Consider the following 18582-nt stretch of genomic DNA (forward strand, 5'->3'; position numbering starts at 1 on the left):
TGAAGTAATGGATTTGAATGTCAGGTATTTTTACTGTGGTATTCACTACAGCACTAAAGGATTCATTTTGTCCCCCCAAACACTAAATACCATTTTTAATATGTTTATTTGCATGTGGCTAATATTTGTGATGCTGTGTCGGTTGCTATATTGTTTCTACAACAAACATTAGCTGCAGAAGATGAGATCAGGTACCTGTACCCAGCTCCTACCCCGGTCATACTGGAGCTGACAGCATTAATGGGTTTGCATTTACTGCACTTGTTTTGCATAGCTTTTGCACAGTTTTACATTTACTGTCTGGTTTTACATAGCCTTGCGCTTACAGCACTGTGCTGCAGGTATATTTGCATGATAGAAAGGCTGGATAGGTGGTGACATGGTCACTACCCATTTGCCCTAATCACTAATGATAAAGCTGGTCTATTTTTTAAAAGGAAAACTAGTATTCAGCTAGCTAGTCTACTGAAATACAACTGTCTATATTCAGAATTTTCTTTTTGCCTAGAAATTATAATGTTCAATATAATAGCTACTTATGAAAAAAGTATATTTTTATCATTTCTTCCTCTAATAATCACTGAATACAGTTGTCAGAAACAAACAGTGAGACAGAAACATTTTCATTTTATAGTCTGAAAGGCCTTCTGGAAAAATAGGCTTGTGTTGGAACATTTCTCAGAATATTTCTTTAGATCCATCTGTCAAAGGAAGATATTAAAACAGACATTCTTTTATCTTTTTATAAATTATGGGCCTAATTTGACAGCTTTTTCTTAAACGCATTTCCTGTTGTTTTCATTGCCCTTCTGAACACAGATGATACCATGTAGGAATGCTCCCTGGTACATTTATTTACTATTTTTGGCTGATGAAATTTTCCACATCACAATTTCTAGGTTTATGAGCATCGATATTTAGAAGTCCTAAGTGTATTTATGCTGACATACTATCGGCACCGACTCAGAAACATGTCCGCTCTACTCCATCTTCTAGACTCAAGTCACCCTGCCAGAATTCAGGTTTCTTTCATATTCTGATTAGGTGCTTACTCCATGTCTCTTTTTAGCATCCTCTGTTCGTAGATGGACTCGTCAGTGTGTCATCACATTCCTAAAAAGCACTCAGTCGACTGGGGTGGGAAGGAAGCTGGAAAGCCCTCCCTCGCAAAGCCTTGCTTCTCTACTGCAGTACAAGGGAGCATCATGACGTTCTCCCTCCCGAATGGAGCTGCACTGAGCACTTCACCTCGTTTGAACTCCTACATTATATAAAAGGAGGAAAGAGGTTTTAATTCATCCAAGAACATCCCCATGAAAGGAGTTTTAAGTAATTTCACCGATTATGAAATCTCAGCCATGAAACTCTTATTCAGGCAAAACTATTGATGGGAAGATCCCTATTACAGCTAGAATATTTTTTCTCCTAATAACAATGAAAAACCTGCTACATATTATTACATTTTGAATGAGGGCTTCTATGCAGTAGGGGTTTAATGATCTCACTGTTGCCAAGTTTTGCTTTCAAAATCCCAGTGGAACATTTTTACCAGGCCTATTAGGTAATGCACACAACTTTTGGGCACAAATTCACTACCTCCTATTCAATGTCCTCACGCTAGACCTTGCCAATGACACAGATGTTCTTTTTCCATAAATTCCATTAAGCATGGTCTGGAAGCTGTAGTTTTTGTTGTTCTGTTCATCTCTGCTTTGTATGCATTTGTTATAGCTGGTCATTACCCTTTAACAAAAACTTTCTGTCTAATTTAGCTTCTCTTCAAAATAAAATTTCTGAGGCAAACAGAAGGAAGATCATTCTCTGCTGTGGGCCAGTTTTGACCCTTTTATAAGCATCAGGAACATCTTTGGTATTTGAGATGGGAAATTTTGTATTGTCCCAACCAATTAATAAGGAAATATTTTTTTCCAATTCTCAGAACATGTCAGTTATACAGAATTTGAATTACTTTCTTCTTATAGACTTATTTCTAATGGGATAGTTCACATTTTGTCAGGCCAAAAGTGGAAATGTTAAAATTTATAAATCTTTCAAGTGCTACTTTCCATAGGGTGCTAAGCATTTTGTATTTTCCAAAGATTTGAAGATCCCCAGGCCTTATAAATACATTTGACTCCAAATCAGTTTCATGGAAGTCTTGCCCTAAAAAAAGACATAAACCTAATCAGTGACTGAAATCTGGGCTGACTCTCCAGTCCTCAAATAAATGATTGCTGTAGAGTGCCTCAGTTGGGATGGGAGCCTGAGGGCACATCAGGGTGCTGCCAATATTTAAGGCTCCTGCTGTGAGTCCTCTGCCAAGGAATGGCCAAATTCACCTGTTTTAGTGGATCCTTTGGTCATTCCTGTTCTATTGCCTTTCTTTCAGTATTGTTAAGAAACAGTCCTGTGCTAACCAGAAGATTAATGACATCACCTAATTGGTTTTGCTATCCTTAGAGATGATGGGCCAAATTAATCCCTGTTAGAGCTCCATTAATCTTTATGGATTTACACCCAAGATTAATTCATCCCCATGATACTAATCACTTGCTGTGTGGTCTGTGGAAAATCACTTAACTTTGCATGTTGGTTTTCCATCCCAGCTGGAAAATGGGGGCAATAACTCTGAGTTCAGTGAAGATAAATGCTCCAACTGCTCCTAGGATTGGTTAAAATGGAAGACACTTTTTAATAAAATGCATGTTTTATTTCTGAATGTTAGTTTTCATTTGCACTTGTTTTCTCGCTTCTTAGTGAAGCTTGGATAGAAACATTTCCCTATGGGGGTATGGATATGCCTGGTATTTATACGAGTAAAGTCTTGGCACTGCAGAGCTTGGTGGGAATTTATGTGCTGATTATCCCAGGCCTGGGGCATCACACTTCAGGTTCTACAGAAGTCACACGTGCACACCCAGAGGCAGAATTCGGCCTTTCTCATTTCTGCTTCGTTTAGAACAATTTCCACAGCTGTTCCCCAGTGAGAATCTCACTGAAGATAGCAGGAATTTTGCTTAAGTGAGGATTACAGGATTAATCCCTGTATCTCCACTTATGTTTATTTTGGCAGTCATTTAGATCGGAGATCTCTGGAGCTCCCTAGCTCAGGTTCTCTCCATTCTGCTCACAGATACACATCTAAATGCACCTCTCATGGATTAAAGTAGCAATTGCGTTTACCAAGAGGCTTCTATATTTGCAGAAGTATGTTCTGGTAATGCCACCAATTAGATAAAACTGGTACATCACGCAGATAATAGAAAAGAATCTGCTGATAATGATTGCAGCAATTTATTTTAGCTGGGACCCATGCTAGAGGTGAATAACAAGCAATTGTTAGATGACAGTTAGATGACGAAAAGTACACTTGAGTTTTACAATCCATTCCCTTTTAATAATCCCAGGCACTATTACTCAACCAGAAAATATATATGTTGAAATCTCTTCTTCTCTATTTATGCATATTTAATGTGTTCAATTGCCTATATTAGTGAATATATGTATAATAAAGAAGTTAAAGGATCAGTCATTGTAGTCTTTTCTAGTAGGAGACTGTACAATAAGATTTAATGATCTTTGCAAAAATGAAGATACAGTGTGTTCAGTAAAGAAATAATTTTTATAGCATTTTGACATTTACTTGGTACAGCTTCTTTGAGCGATTTACAAATTGCTGTGTAAGAGCAAGTATTTTTCAGCTATACATTTTATTTTACAGCCAGTATTAGTTCTTTCTTCTTAATTCTAGAAATATGAAAACTGTTTTACCTACTTACTGGAATTCCAATAGACATGCTAAATAAATCATCGTCAATTATTTATTTGAGTTGGCAAGGAAAAATATTTTTAAAGTTTAATGAAGCCAGCAGTGATACACAGTTTCATGTTGCTGAGCAACAATACTGGTGGCCAGTATTTTTAAGGTAAAAGAATACAGTATAATCATGTTGATGCCTCAGGGCTCCGTCGTACCTCCCATAGTAAAACTCAGGGGAGCAGGATCAAAGGGCGCAGCAGCTCACTGAATTTCTCATGAAGAAGCAGCAGCTTGCAGGTCAGGAAGGGAAGCTTGGGGACAGCCCCCAAATGCCACAGGTCCCAGAAACCCATGGGGAAGAAAGCTCTCACCTCCTTCAGGGCAGAAACGATTGAAAGATTTGAGTAAATTGAAGGGGAAGCTTGAGACGGATGTAGGAAAAAATTGAATGTTATAGAGAGAGTAGTTAATCTGGGGCTTCTCAGAGTTCAAGGATAAAGAGACATTAAGCGAAGTAAAAGGCAGAACATAAATTTGATTAAAAGAAAGGCTTTTGCACAATGCATAATTGATATGTGGGACTAACTACATCAGAGTGCTACTGAGGCCAAAAGCATAAAGGATTCAGAGAATGACTAGAACTAATACAGGTCATGCAATCATCATTAGCTGCATGAGGTAGAACTGTTTTTTAAACAAGGGGAAAAAAAAAAGTCTATCTTCATGCTTCCTGGGACTAAATAACTAAATAGCAAGACTGGGGAGAAAATTCTCCTGAGGACAAGCTATTTTATAAATGCCTGTTGCGTGGCAAGCTGAAGCCCATCTGGTACTGGGCCAGCGGGGGCACAGGTCTGGGTTAGCCTGATTGATAGTTCTTGTGCGTGTGATGTTCTGTAGGGGTGTCTCCCCACAGGATGGCTCTTGCCTCGGGCTACTTCCTTTGTATTTGGGCCAAATCCCAGTTCAATGGGACGAGGGTCAGTGAGAAGGGAAACTTCATACGGAGGCTTCCACAAGCCTCTGTGGCTTTGCCAGCAAAAGGAGAAGCCTTCCCACTTGGAAAAGCCACAGAAGTCGCACGCTGACTTGACTGAATCTGTCCAAACATGTCCCTTACTGATAAACGCAGTTCCAGCCGCACGGTGGTCCCGTGGGGCAAGGCGCAGCGCTGGAAGGAGCAGAGCAGAGTGCCGCCGTTTCCTTCGCCGCCAGCTTCTGTTTCCCCCTGATAATAGAGGGGCTGAAAATATGCAGCACTACAGCTCCTTATTTATTAACTGCGTTCCCCAATAAACACACCGGTGCAAAGCAGTACCAGATTATCATCCTTGATTTGTGCATATTTTTGAAAAGTGCACTCTGTGCCTACTGGGAGTTATGTTTTTGAACATTCCTTTTTCTGTACTCTCTGAGTCATATTCCCATCATTCCTATACCTCACAATATTTTCCCATTGCCATAGTGACTGCCTGTGAGGAAGGCACAGCCGAGTGACTTCAAACTGAACCCAAATTGCCTACCAGACTGGACGCTTGAATTTGTCTTGCATCAAGCAGGCGGTATGAACCAAATAGTGCTTTTCATTTTTAAGAAAATCATAGTTCCTTTCTGACACAGAGATGGTATTGTCACCTGTCTGATCTAAAAGTCCGCCCACCAAATCATCTCAGTTGGTCTGATCCTAAATCTTCCAAGTAGGTCTGACGCCCTAAGTAGGCAGTGACTCCACACCTGGATTCTCACAGAGCAGGTAAAGGAATTGAATTGCAATAGTAAAGTATGTGTTGCTCACTTGCATTTGTGCGTGCCCCTCCTCCCCGCTTCAGCTGAATGCCTTAAACTTAGAAAGAGTTTGGACCAAATCCGTGTTTCGGAACACCTCCCTCTGTTGGACACAGATCCAAATGTCACAGCTTTCTCAAATGTCACACTATTAGGTCTAAGCAGAATAGCAAACCTGAGTTTCATGTGTGTGAAGATATAATTTAAACTTTGTGGTTTAGGTTCTGGAATATATAAAAGATTAATAGATTTTATGAATTTAAATGTGTATCTCAGATAGTGTAAAAGTCAAATTTCTCTTATAGAAACTACTTTTGTTAGCACTGCGAAGGGCAAGTCCAGAAAATAGATAGTCTAGCCTTCAAGGTTAATGATCATTTTCAATGCCTGTTTAGGAGATTGTACCGCTAAGAAATAAATCGTATTAGATTATCACTCTTTTATGAGGGAAAGGGAGGACAGTTTGTACAGAATGCCTTTATGTGTAGGTGTCTGTGAATGCAGAGAAAAGAGAGGCAGAAGTGCCCTTCATCTCATACAAGGGAATAATATAAACAGACCCAAACATTCGATTCTGTCCCTAGCAGTACTTTGTGATATGAAGACAAATACAGACTGAATTCACTTTAAAATATTTTCAGATGTGCTGATTACAGATGCTTAGGAGCATCGAACCCAGAGAGGGCTCTCCTTTCTGTAGGTGTACGTGTTTGCCTGCTAAACAGCAGTCAGACACTTTTAACTGAAAGCAAATACTGCAGTCAGTGTGAATAGCCTTTTTACTTCATCAGCTTGTCTGTACGAGCATTATAGGAATGGATCCAAAAAAGGGAGAAGAGTAGAAAAATTAAATCCCAGACATCCCACGCATTGTTTTGGAAGCGGACAGTGAGGACACCTCAGTCCTAATGCCTACCCAGGCTTTTGGCATTTCACTACTGCAACTGTGATAGTGATTTTTTGCCAAGTTTTGACTCTGCTTTGTATCTTCTCATAAGAGGGAAAGGGGCATTAGCTCATTTTCTAACGAGCACTAGTGGACTGGATTGCTTTGTGCTGACCTGACCTGACACACACCAGTGACCGGGAGAAGAAAGGCTGATTCTCCATCACTAGCCCCCAGAATAGTAGCGCCGTACACACCAGTGCTCAGAAAAGTAACCTGTTTTTTTGTATACCAACTTTATTTTCTGGTATGACATTAGCTAAACTGTTTTCTTCATCAGCTGCTCTTGGGGATGGTAGGAATATATTGCCAATGGCTTAAATGGGGGCAAGATTTGATCTCCTCAGAACAGAAAAATGGAGCAATGTCCTAATTTATATTATTCCAGCTTGCTAGCAACTGAGAGAGATTTTGTAAGTAAAGCAGGATTATTTGAGGCACTCCAGCCAATTACTGGTGAACCTCACGTGAGAAGAACAACAGCAAAATGCCCGTGGAAGTGGGGCTGCAGCTAGTGTTCCCCAGAAAGCTTAACGGGATGGCCAATAACTCGGTGAGGTGGATCTCAGGAAACCTAGGCTGGAAAAGACCTTGAGAGTTCATCTAGTCAATCTGACCCAAGGCAGGACCAGCTATATCACATCAAACAGGACATATATTTGTCTAAAATGATCTTAGAGATGTTCCATGAATACTCTGTAACTCGCCCAGGCAACTTATCCCAGTGTTTTACTGCCCTTACAGTTGGAAAGATTTTTTATGCTAATGTCTAACCTGAATGAGAATCTTTCTTGATACAATTTAAACTCCATTTAAACTGGACTTAATGCTCCAACTGAGGCATTATTGATGCTGAATAGGGTGGAAGGATTTCTTCATACACTTTCAGGATTATTTATCCATCCCAGTATGCTGCTTGCGTTTTCCACTCTGCATAACATAGCTGACTCAGTGTTGGGTTTGTGGTCTACCCTTCGTTGAGCTATTTCCTAACCAGTTATTACCCACCTTCCAGCAGATAATTCCTGTCTAAATGTAGTCCCTTGTACACGTCCTTAGTACATTTTATCTTGCTTTTACAGATAGTTCCTTCAAGCTGCCAAGATCTTTTTTTAAATTTTAACCTGCCTGTTGACTAGCATACTTGCAGAGCTCCCAAGCTGTGACCGGCACATTTACTAAGTATGTCCTCTGCTCCCTCCTTCAGTCACTAATGAAAATGTGGAATATAATGGGACTAAGGACAAAACCGTGCAGAATCGTATTTCATACATTCTTCCATTTTGTGTCAGTTTTTAGGTATAATTACCTGAAAACCTCTTTTATAATTACCTTACACCTGTTAGAACAGGTGTAGCAGGGTCAGCAAGGCTGTTTCCTTATTTGCTTATGAGAGTGTCATGAGTGTGCAAAAAGCCTTACTGAAGTTAAGTTATATGACACCAACTGCCTTTCCCCTCTCCACAGCACAATACAGTCATAGAAACCAAAAACTGGTTTAACAGACTTTGTTCTTACAACTAAAGCTGAATGCTACCTACTTCCCCTTTATCTTCTAGGCACTTATAAATAGTTTGTTTTAAAAGTCCCAGATTTTGGGGGGGGATTGAAGTTAACCAGACGAATCAATAATCTCCTAGTTCCTTTTCCCCCATTTTAAAGACAGGCACCATGCTTTCCTATTTCTGATCCTCTGACACCCTATACATCTAGTCACTAAGAGACAGTAACTACCCATCCTTCGATCAGTCTGCCCTTTAAGCAGCACAGGATGAAGTTAACAAGTCTAGCTAATTTGGAAAAAAATATCTGAATACAGTGCAGCCATGAGATGAATCAAACTGCAGAACTAATGGATCCTAGTAACAATCATCTATTTGCTAGGTTAATTTTGAGCTGGATCAGTTCTCCCTTCCAGATACCTGCATGCCCTTATAAATCGCTGTGGCAGCGAGGAGGTGGGAACGGAGTGGAGCAGGGATCGTGTAACGACATTTTTCAGCAACAGCACTGACTTAACATGTTTGTTGAAACACAGCTTTAACGAAGACAGATACAAAAAAGTCATTAATCACTTGTATCTTCCCCGTGTCATCTGTCGATAGTTGTCTCGCACCCCTGAGTAGAGGACCAGCACTCCCCTAGCCTTCTTCATATGTGTTTGTAAAACGACATCTTGTTACATCACTGACCCTGCTTGTATCTTATTTTGTGCTTTTGTCTTTCTGACTTTACCTCAACATACTTTTGCCTTTCATCTCTACTTATCCTCAATAGTTCAATCACTTTCCATATAGTTTCTCCTGGTCAGGTCAGAAAGGGGCTTGTGATGAAGCCAGGGACTTTATTACTACATTTCCCCTCCTTCTACACTGAGATAACTTATGTTTCTGAGCTCCAAGGGAAAACATGCAGGGATGGAAAAACCCTGGGTTTCAGTCTTCATATGTCATATTTCCTAATTTCACATGGAAGGAAATGGGGAGTGAATGACAGAACAAACACTCTTCATCAGATAAATGGAAAAAGTACAAAATGCTAAATCATATCAAGACTGTCCCCTAATTGTATTGCTTGAATACGATGCAACTCAGAGCAGTACATAGCCCACGGACGATACGAGCAAGAGAGAAAAGGACATTTTTTCTCCAGCAGTTCCGATCTGCTCAGCAGAGCTGAATGTAAACAGCTATTCTGCTCTGCTTCTAGTCTCTAATTGCATCGTTTTCCACAAGTTCACATGTATGACAGCTGAAAATCATGAGTCATATGTATTTTTTTCCAGCATAAAGTATTATTTACTCCTTATTCTTGGATGGTCACCACATGACATTTAGAATAGTGAAGCTGGCAAAATGTCCTTTTACACAGTCTTACACAGGTTTTCTTTAAAACATCTTACTGATATAAAATGAATGCCATCAACGTCTTTGAAATGCATTTTTTCTTAATTGGTCATATGAAGCTAAATTGCAACAACATTGCTAAGCTTTTTTTTTCCTGCTTAAATGATTGCTGAATAAGAAAATAGATGTTGATGTCTTGAGTTTAAAAATATTATGAAAAATGAGGAGACATTACAGATGTGTAAATCTGAAAAATCTGGATCCAGAGTTTTGACTTTGCCAAACAACTGTTTAGTTGAATAAAGTCTCTGATGAGCATTAACCAGCTAGCTAGGTTATTTGTAATTATTTCTGTATATAGCACCATAAAGCTATATAACACTTTTTCTAACAAATAAAAAGTAATGAAATCAAGACTTCAGCTGAAGCTGATGGTGCTTTGCAAGGTTGCAGCAGATGAAGACTTGGTTCTTGGCCTATTCAACCCACCCCTTAATCTAGGGGGACTCATTCACCTTCACATGGGAATATTTGCCTGAAGGGATGGTTTTGGGAAAAGATGCAAAATTCTTCATTGCAAGATTTCTCAGACATCTGTAAAATATGCCACAAGCTGGTTATGGCCAAAACATTAATTAAACAGCTACTGATATGTAAAAGAGCTGTTTAAGAGGAAGAATGCAAAGGAAAAGGCAGCAAGCCCCTGCGAGTCAGGGCTGTAGGCTGACGTTTAGAGTGAGATCCTAGCCTGGACTGCACGGGGGCCACGCAGGGTCCCTTGGCAACCTCCATTCCTTCATCAGCCAGTGCATGCTGCAGGGGTTTTATGTTCTTAATTCTTTCATTCATGGCTGCATCTGTTTGTATAATTTATGTCACACAATACATATTTTTCTTTTGGGATTCATTCTATTCTTTATTCCAGCATTTATTCTGTCGGAAAGTGGTGGGACAAGGAGGGGTTATCAGGCATCAAAAAGTTGAAAAGAACTTGTCTTCTTGCCCTTTTTTGCTTGAATTATGACCGCACTAATGACAAAATCCTTTTAGTTTCCCTCCTTTCCCTTATTCATAGCTCTGGTTTTCTCTTGCTTCTTTGAAAGCTTGAGAGAGAAACGTCAGGTGGTGAAATACTTAGGAATTAAAGAGCTGCATCAGGAAGTGTTTTTAAAATTAGGTGACTTGGTATCCGAAACAAATGCACGATTGTTCTTCATGCTTGGATGGCTGGCAGCCAGGCAGCAGGGCCTGGGCTGTTTCTCAGGGCTTCATTCAGAGACTGTCATTATTGCCGCTATTACTTTTTCCTCTGTCCAGGACTCCCTTGAATGCCACCACCAAAGCGAAGAATGCCACGCATGGCTTCCCCTGACGAGGATTAGTAATCCTACACCTTGCACTGGCTGGCAGAGGTGTTTTAAGAACAACCGGAATCCTTTCCCCAAAAGCCAAATATTTTATTACTGTATAGACCTGATCCTGCAATTTAAACCCGATTTCTATGTGTGTTCCTGGGAAATTCAACGAAAGCTTATTTGAAGTTCAACCACCTACTTTGCTGCATTTTATTTCTTAAGTTTTATATGTCTAAAGGAGATGAAAATTGGCATTTATCTAAATTTCTGGATACACTTGCTATGAAACTATAGAAAGAAATTACCTTGAAAAAACCACATGTAACACAAAATTGCTTTGATCACATTGTGGGCCTTGGGTGATTGTACAGACCAGAACAAAAAACTCTCTTCCAAGCCAAATTCTGTTCCAAAGTAAATAAAAAAGTTTAATTCAAAACAAACTTATAGTTACCCACAAAAATAAAAGCTACAGCCCATGCTGGAAATTTGTGTAAAGTAATGTTGAAAACTGTAGGAAAGGATTGTTCCCTATTGCTTTTTTCTTGACCCAGCCAAGTTTAGATTAGCTGATGATTTAACTGTTTTCTTCCATCCCCAGGTTGTGTCTTGGGATCTTGTACTGGGAAAGCAGAAACGGGCTGAGGCAGCAAAAGCAGTGGAGGGATGAAGGTCTCAATGTAGGTGGTCTTGAGCTCTGGCAGATATCAAAGGAATCTGTGAATGTAGTGGGCTGAATTTCCTGCATATCTCTTGTAGGTCATCCTGCTTTCCACCCTCTCGCTCCTCCGCCCACTCGGGAAAAGCTCATGGAAATTCAATGAGTTTGAACCAGTGGACTTTCTATTGTCCCCTGCAGAAATAACCCACACCATACAAACGGAATATTGTCTTCCTCTACCTCTTTTAACAGGAGATGGATAAGCAAAACATTAAGATAGGTTAGTTGAGGCGGTAAATGGGCATATGTGATGGCAGGAGTTAAGATTACAGGTAAACTCTGCAACTACTTTCTATGACTTGTTTAGTCACACAAATTAGCTTTCCCAATAAACACCTAACTAAAAGCAAGCATAACGTACAAAATCACTAAAAGAAATGCAGTATTTTTTCCAGTTACCTCTCAAGACACTTGCCATAGTTCATTTTCCATATCCAGGCAAATTTCCAGTAACATAAATTACCAATTTTAGCTCTTATTGCAAATGTAGAAAGTGACGTAAATGAGATTGGCTAGCCCCTTCTAACATTAATATACTGGATGGATGTGATGCTTCATCTTACACATACATTTTTATGTGTGCTTTATTATTTACATGGCCAACAGTAAATTTTCCTAGTATGCATCAGTTCCCATGAGATGCCCTTAATTGTGCTGGATCCTGAAAACAGTGAAACAGTGACATGGGAAGGTGGGAAATTATGAATACCAGGTCTGATAAGGCACAAGTTTAAACCACCATTCTACTGACCAAGGAATGCAAGAAACAGTGTTGAGATACTTCCCTCTGTTCACAGGTGCTATGGGTATCTGTTTGCAGAGTAGAGAGACTTCTCTCTCACAGTATAGCTGACATATATCCTTTGGACATATATCCTGTTTTCTGCTTCTGGGTTTTACACATTCTTGTAAATTGCTACAGTTAAATTAAAATTCTCAGTCTAAAAATTGAACAGAATGACTATTTTAGTACCACTTTGTTAAAAAAATGGCAGTTTTTGTGTACGCCTTAAATGATTAATTTGCTATGCTGTTATTTAAGTACCATTTAAAAAAAATATATCCACGTTATAGTTTGCTCTAGTCTTTTTCTTCTGTAATATAATTCAGAAAGCACAGACTTATATTGTTGTGGCTTTGTATAAACCAGATATTAAATTTTAACACAATAGGACTTAAATATATGCATAAAATAGACCATTATAACACAAAAACTAAAAGAAAAAAAACAAACCCAAAACCCCCAGTGATCTCAGCCATGTGCAGGAGGAGTGTCTATGTGGTGCTAGCCACGCAAAAGCATCCCTTTTTCATACTCACTGAAAGCATTTCCCAATACCTACACGCCTGGGGCTCCCCGAGGTTTCAGTGGGTGCAGGAAAGCTCCTTCTGCTGGGAGGGAATTCCCCGTGGGGAGTGATACAGACCTATAGGGATGACCCTTCCATGCCCTGGCTGGTGAACTGGTGAACCTGTGCCAAAGCTATTGTACCTGAAACCAGAGAAGTAACTCTGCACCAGGAGGTAGGATTCGTGCCCCTGAACACGTCGATCGTAAAAAGAGCTCTGCTACTGGAAGCTTTCTGCCTCCATTTAGGGCTGAAGCCACCAAAAACAGGGTGGCAATTCTGAGCTAGAATTGAAAACTTTTAAGGAGTAATTTTGAAGAGCGGACGGATCATTTCCTCATGTGATGCCATCCATCATTGCACCTCTTCACGTCAATCTCTCAGAGTATTAATATCTCAGAAATGCTGTTCTCATCAGCACAGATTGCAGAGAAGGTGGAAAAGGAGTTGCATTCCCGAATATCTGTAGTGTACTTTGCTTCTCATCAGTTTAGTATCATACTGTTTTATCTTTGGGTGTAACAAGTCTGCAGTTGGCCATTACATACACTGAAGTGCATTGAACCCAACTTGTTAGGGGACCTTACAAAAATAAGGGTATTTCTACTGCAGGCACTATGGTTGAAAGCATTTCATAATAAACCATACAAGTAATACCTTCAGTGTTTGCAGGCAAAGTAGTCTAATAGTGAACTCAACTGGTAGTTATTCTGGTTTGATTCTGTTTCTGACTTCCTGGTGTGACTTTGGCTGTATCATGCTTTCCCTCTCATTTTCCAAATAAGTAAAATAAAGACAACATTTAGTTCAAAAAGATGGTGCAGCTCTGAAAGCACCACTGTTTGCTGTGCAGCCTCCCATCTTTGAATGGGAAGAGTCATAGATGTGCAAAGCATTATTCTTTTCATCTTCAAAGCCTTCTCTTTGTACTTACAAATTAATCAATCTGCAAAGCAATACTTTTTCTTTCCTGGGCAGTATGATTAAGAATATTCTTATTAATTATAGGGAAAATTCCACAATTCCAATACGTGTCATTTGAGACAACGTGATGTATACAGACATATTGCAACATATTTTCATTTGGATTGTAAAACATGCATACCTTTGATGGTTTCATCCCACATTTGTTATATTGTATTTTTAATGCGCTCAGACTGTGCTGGCATAATGGTGATCCTCCCCTTATACCCCATCTTTCCCACACGCATGAAGCGTGCTTTGTAGTGACATTCATGAAGACCCCCGCTGTGGTTGAAATGCTGGAGTCCTGCTATTTAGAATGAACAATTATTCCAGCGGTTGAAGTGTTTTCACAAAGGAGACTGGGCAGCAAGGCACTTCTTCCTTGCCTACCCCACAGTAGGAGAGGAAATCCTTGTTTGAGCCTATGATAGGACCCTGACAGAGAACCCCACTCTAATACCTGGAGATAGTCTACTGGTGACGAAAAGCCACTTCTGAAGAATGAAGACAATTTATTCACCGCATGAAATTACCTTCAAAATAACAAACAATCTCTGCTGCTGCTTAAATCCAAAACTTAACCCCAGAGCCCCCCTCTGCTAAGTGCTGATCTCATCCTGCAAGTGCCTAAAACCCAGGTGCTAGTGCTCCCTTCCCCAGGACTCCCGCAGTGCGTAGCCTGCTGCTGCTGCTGGCCCCCCAGCTCCTGCCGAATCCCCGCGTCCTCCAACACTGAGGCAGAGCACCGTGCCGGTGAAATGAGGTCTGTGCTTCGACGCCCGCTTTCAGACCACCTAACTGCCAGTGTCGGTGATGAACAGCAGGAAGAGGTGTCCATTTCTCTGTTTTAAATGAGTGACAGATTATTCAGGGAGAAGCACACGCGTGGTACCTTGTGTTTTGGATTGTAGTCTGGGGCCAGGCACCAAGTGTTGCAGTGCTTCAGTTTTTTAATGGATGAAACCTCTGACTCACAGAGGAAAAGCAAAACTTGAACAAACACACAATTTAAAACCTTCCAGGCTCGAGCAGAGACTGACTGTTGCATTAAGTAAGACTATAAATGGTGAAATGCACTCTTACGTCTTAAATGGAAACACAGTGAGCTACAGAACTGAGCTCAGCTCCCTTTGATCATGCTGCAGTAAATGTGACCTATCAAACGATTGCTGAAGAGCTTGAGGGGCTCTTCAAAAGTTAGTCACGGTGAAATAGATGCTATAATTATATCCACTGATAAATTTTAGTGAAACCAGCACATTTGCTGATGGTGCTAGATGCTTTACCCGATGAAGATTTCTCTAGTTACAAAATATGTTCGGTGTGCGCAGCGGCCGTCCAAGCTTTCCGGATCTGTTCAGCAGACACACATTGCGCTGACCCAAAAGAAGAACCTTCCAGCCTCTGTGGTGAAGCGAGCCTTCACCTCCTGGAAAGTCTGCAAAGAAGGGCCCACAACACCTGGTGCCACTAGCAGCTCTGCACAGCAGGCTTTGCCACTGACATCCAAATGTCAACATCCTTCCCTTACCAAGTGCTGTCATCTCATTCCCCAAACAAGCCCGCTGAAGCAATGGCATTCAGCACAGACCCAGGTGTCAGGTATGAAGGGTAGACTGTCCCAGCTATCACCAAATGGTGAAAACAGCCTGAAGCTGTCAAATGACAGAGCCACAGAAATGACCCAGAAAGAAAAGTCCCTCTTCAAAAGTCCTTCTCTACCAGCCAGGCAAAACATGCTTGTGTTGGGCTTTTTCTCTCAACATTATCACAAAATGTAAACAGTACAGGGATAAGATTTATATAATCAGTGTCTGCTATTTTAGTGGATTTTAAGAGGATACTGTAATGCAGATTTCTTTGTTTCATACTGACATGGTGACTGGGACAGTGCACTCTTGACTTGAGAGTATCGTTAGCTGTAACACATTATAATACTATACAATTCTATACTGTTGAGAGTTATGAACTACAATACTTCTGATATGAACCTGCTGCAAGGTATTTTTTGTATTTATTAGTAAGGCAAAAGAAATAGAAATAAAAAAGGAACAGGAATACATAAAACACCAAAATCATTTGACTATAGCCTATTCACAGGGAGTGAAAGCAAGGCTTCTTTGTCCTAAAACTGGAGTATTAACTCCTGAAAATTCAGCTAGGGATGGGTAAAAGCTCTTTTGTTCTCACTTAGCAAATAGTCTTTCGTATTACACTATTCAATACAAATGAAACTTAAATCACTAGTTACAAAATACAGCTTTCGAAAATGTAACATCATATGGAGTTTCTGCCACTGCCAACAATAAGCGTGCACAGACATACAGCAACAACTCCCCTCCAGATACATCAATCCCACTGTATTGCTTGGGATGCCACCTTCCCATCTATAGAATTTCCCATTTTCCAATGCACTAGCTTTGGCCTGTACAAATGATTAAAGCTATAGTTTACTGAAAAACGGACAACACAAAGAAGCGTTTTCACTGCTTCACTGTACCAGCAGAATTCCCAGAGACACATTTGTGCATCCTTCAGGTTCGTTGTCCCATTGTTCCCACAGCCAGACAGAATTTCTTTTTCATTTTGTGCCTTGTGGTGCAGTTTAGTGTAATAAGATTGTAACAGGTCTCAGAATCATTGCAATTAAATTATGAAACTGTTTTCCTTTTCAAACCCTTGCCCTCAGAATATAATGGCATCATAACAGCATCTAGAGGCTGGAGCCAAGATCGTTTTGTGTCACATCACTGAGCTGATTTGCAGCGCAGTGAGCTGATAGGCTTCACTGACACCTTCACAACTAATTTCGGTAGGTAATCTATTGTAAGGTTTTAGATGTTGTATCTTCCTTTAGTGATGCTGCATTCAGATCAGGTTTAGATTTGAGTTTCTAAGTAAGTGCCTCGTAATTTCCGCCCTCCGAAATGGAGCTGCATTGCCCCTTTTTGTCCTTTCTTCTGCTTTGGCAGACGCCGCAAACATTATTGGGTCTTTACTTCTCTTATCTTTGTAGCACTCTCACTGACAACACATTTTTTACTACAGACATAAAACTTTTAGATAGCATAGATTTCATAGATGTATTTGCCAAAACTTGTACATCTGAAGGAGGTATAGGTTAAGCTAACATTGACATCTTATGGCGAGCACACTGCTTGTGCTGAAACTGTCCCTACCTGGTGGAAAATTAGCATATTAAAACTCTTCTCAACCATAGAAAGAATAACCTAATCACGGCAATAATGTTTTAAAATGAAGGAAATTCTTATTTAAAATTTGTATTAAAAATGAGCTTCATTTTTATATTATTGAACTTGTCTGCCAAAAATCCCATGCATATATGTGTTTCTGCGTGTACAGTTTTTTAGAACAACATGGCATCTTCGAGAAGTTTGATGGCTTATGAATGAAAAGGTCATGAGAAAACTTAAGGGCTCTCTGTTAATTTTAAAGATGAGAAAGAATCGTGGCTCATTTAAAACATTAAGAAAATCTATTGTCTTTAGTATTTTTGAAGTAATTTTCTCTTCCATGCTTTTTTGGGTTTTTTATGTAATTAAACTATGACAAATTGCTGTCATTTTATAGCCCACAGCTATAAAATGCAGTTGTTTTTGTCAGATACAAGTTAAGCACCATCAGGCTGGGTAAGTACTTGTGTTGGAGATGACTTCAACTCTACCGATATTGGCACTGGCAATTCAGGAGGAAGCACTTTTCACTCTGCTTTAATACGGAACTGATCTCTCTGCCTAATTTTACAGCGTATTTTTGTGTTGGCACTACCATGGTTTAGTGGTTAGACTCATATATACTGAACCCACGTCTGTAAATGGATCCACATGGTGGAACTCCTGAAAAAAAGCTCCTGAAAGGACTGAGACCTGAAGACACGCTTTGTTAAGTGCTTGGCATTTTTCAAGACGAAAAGTGCACTATTTTTCTTGTGTCCCTTGAGGAGCTTCACATAAAAATGCCTTTTGGTCACTTCAACATCCCTAGCACAGAAACTAAGCCCATAAGGTATGAAATAAATAATTTTACAGTATTACTAGCCACCAGTTTTGTACCGCTACCCTCATCTCACCGTGAACGGACATTATAAACATACCTAGATAAAGAAAAATATTAAAACCAGTTGAAATTAGCTTAGTATCCTGTATTGGAGAAGTGTATACTATTCTTCAACCTAAATAGTTAAAACTGTATAAAATGGCTTAACGAATGTATCTTTTTTTGTTGTTATTGTAAGAGAGTATCAATTACGATATTATCTTGACAACTCTATCGTGTATCCAGTTGAATCGCCCCCGAAGTCAGTTGAGGACGTGAGGCGCAGTTACACGCAGTCCGTTGCCTCAGTGGCAGAAGCGTCCGATGAACCAGCAGTAAGCAGGGTGCCACGGCAGGAAGGAGGGATGCCGAGGCCATGCACTGCGCTCTCCAGCTGACAGCCTGCCCCAACAGCTACCGCAAAACTTCTGCCTTGAATTCAGAGATATTCCGCTCCGTAACTCTTGGCAAGGCCGTACTTCTGGCTCACCCCCCTGAGCCCCTCGGCGGTATTTCCCTCGGCAGGGACGGGAGGCGGCTCTGCTCCACCTCGCCCCGATCAGGACACCCCGTCCCGCTGGGTCCCGCGGGCAGCCGGGAGGCAGGGCCCCCCGCCGCGGCACGGGGAACCGGGGCTCGCCCCTCCTTCAGACGAGGGCGGAGGGTTTCGCGGTTTCAGACGAGGGCCGAGGGTCTCGGCGGCGCAGGGGCGGCCCGGCCCGGCGCGGGGGCTCGGCGGGGCCGCTGAGGAGAAATGGCCGCGCCGGCCCCGCGCCTGCCGAAAGGCGCGGCTCCTCG

General features: G+C 40.7%; 1 protein-coding gene across 1 annotated transcript in view; it reads left to right on the top strand.

Annotated features, from left to right (window-relative positions):
- EML1 (EMAP like 1) overlaps positions 1 to 18582 on the top strand; it is a 130642-nt gene that overhangs the window by 26066 nt on the left and 85994 nt on the right. The window lies entirely within an intron of this gene.

Source organism: Ciconia boyciana, chromosome 6 (genome assembly GCF_034638445.1).
Source record: "Ciconia boyciana chromosome 6, ASM3463844v1, whole genome shotgun sequence".
NCBI classification, from domain to species: Eukaryota; Metazoa; Chordata; class Aves; order Ciconiiformes; family Ciconiidae; genus Ciconia; species Ciconia boyciana.